Raw genomic sequence first — 1,817 nt, 5'->3', positions numbered from 1 at the left:
GAGCAATCACTGATAAAGCCCATAAACCATTCCCTGGGAGTAAAGTCAGCATCTGGTTAATGAAATGAAGTTTACCTTTTATCTCTCCCTTTGTGCTGAGTCTTTTTTCACTTGTTCACAGGCCACCCGCAGAAGCCTCGCACTTGGTCCTTCAGACGAGACTCCGTGGTGTGAAATGGCTGTGCCGACACCTCAGCTCTGAGTTCCATGTGCGGAGTCTCTGCGCCCGGCACTGTGATTCAAGATGGCGGCCAGGGGGCCGTGTGCAGAGATGCTGACCCAGCATTATGATCTGGAGTCACGGGCAGCACACCTGAGCCTGTCCTGTGAGAACCCACCCATTCCCCAGCTGACAGGAATCACACACAGCAGTCCCAGGGGTGCTTTTAGGTGCAAGCCTGTCCTCTATATCACGTTCAATGGACAAGCCATACCTGACAGAGGGGCTTCCCAGGTGGCTCAGCAGTAGAGAACCTGCCTGCCAGTGCAGGAGACTCTCATTGATTTCTGGGTCAGCCAGATCCCCTGGAGCTGAAATTGGCAACCCACTCCACTATTCTTGTTTGGAAAATCCCATTGACAGAGGAGTCTGGTGGGCTGCAGTCCATGGGGTTGCAAAGAGTCAGAAATGACTGAGTGACTGAGCATACACATACCTGGCAGAAGGAACCCTTTGGCCTTTGGGGTCTGACTGGCGAGGGTCAGTAGCAAAATAGGAAGAAATCAAACCATCTTTGGTTTTACTGGTGGCTCAGATGGTAAAGAATCTGACTGCAATGGAGGACACCCAGGTTCAATCCCTGGGCTGAGAAGATTCCCTGAAGAAAGGAATGGCCTCCCACTCCAGCATTCTTCCCTGGGGAAGTCCATGGAATTCTGGTAGGCCACATAATTCATGGAGTGACAAACAGTCAGACACAACTGAGCAACTTATACTTGTTCACACTTCCTAGTAATGAAAGCAGCTGCCATTTGGGAAGACATGAGATCTTTTGCCTCCAACAATGGTTCTCACTTGGCTGCAAGGTGGAATCACCTGTGGGGTTTTAAAAAGTGTTGACTCCTGCCTCCCCTCCCCCAAGTTTCTGAGTTAACTGACAAGGCTTCAGCACTGGGATTTCAAAGAACTCCCCTGTAGCCAAGTTTACAAACCCCTGGCCTTTGCCATACTGAAGATGTAAAGACCTGTACCTGGATGAGGAAACAGGGTAAACTGATAGAGTGATTCTGCAGGAGCAGGAGTGTGCGTTTCTGTGTATAAGGTGTAGATGAGGTGGGGGGGCCTGTGACCCCTTTTGCCCCGTGTGAGGCCTTCCTGGCCCCTCTTTCCACGGCCTTTGCACACTGCTCACCTGGACGCGTGGATTATGCTGCCCCCTGCTGGTGATTTTCAGTGTGGCACAGTTTTCCCTGGAGGTTTCACACAAGCCTCACCTTCAGTTCAGTTCAGTTCAGTCGCTCAGTCGTGTCTGACTCTTTGCAACCCCATGAATCGCAGCACGCCAGGCCTCCCTGTCCATCACCAACTCCCGGAGTTCACTCAAACTAATGTCCATCGAGTCGGTGATGCCATCCAGCCATCTCATCCTCTGTCGTCCCCTTCTCCTCCTGCCCCCAATCCCTCCCAGCATCAGTCTTTTCCATTGAGTCAACTCTTCGCATGAGGTGGCCAAAGTACTGGAGTTTCAGCTTTAGCATCATTCCTTCCAAAGAACACCCAGGACCGATCTCCTTTAGAATGAACTGGCTGGATCTCCTTGCAGTCTGAAGGACTCTCAAGAGTCTTCTCCAACACCACAGTTCAAAAGCATCAATTC

This window comes from Bison bison, unplaced genomic scaffold (genome assembly GCF_000754665.1).
Source record: "Bison bison bison isolate TAMUID 2011002044 unplaced genomic scaffold, Bison_UMD1.0 scf7180017864535, whole genome shotgun sequence".
NCBI classification, from domain to species: Eukaryota; Metazoa; Chordata; class Mammalia; order Artiodactyla; family Bovidae; genus Bison; species Bison bison.
This window is presented reverse-complemented; position numbering follows the sequence as displayed.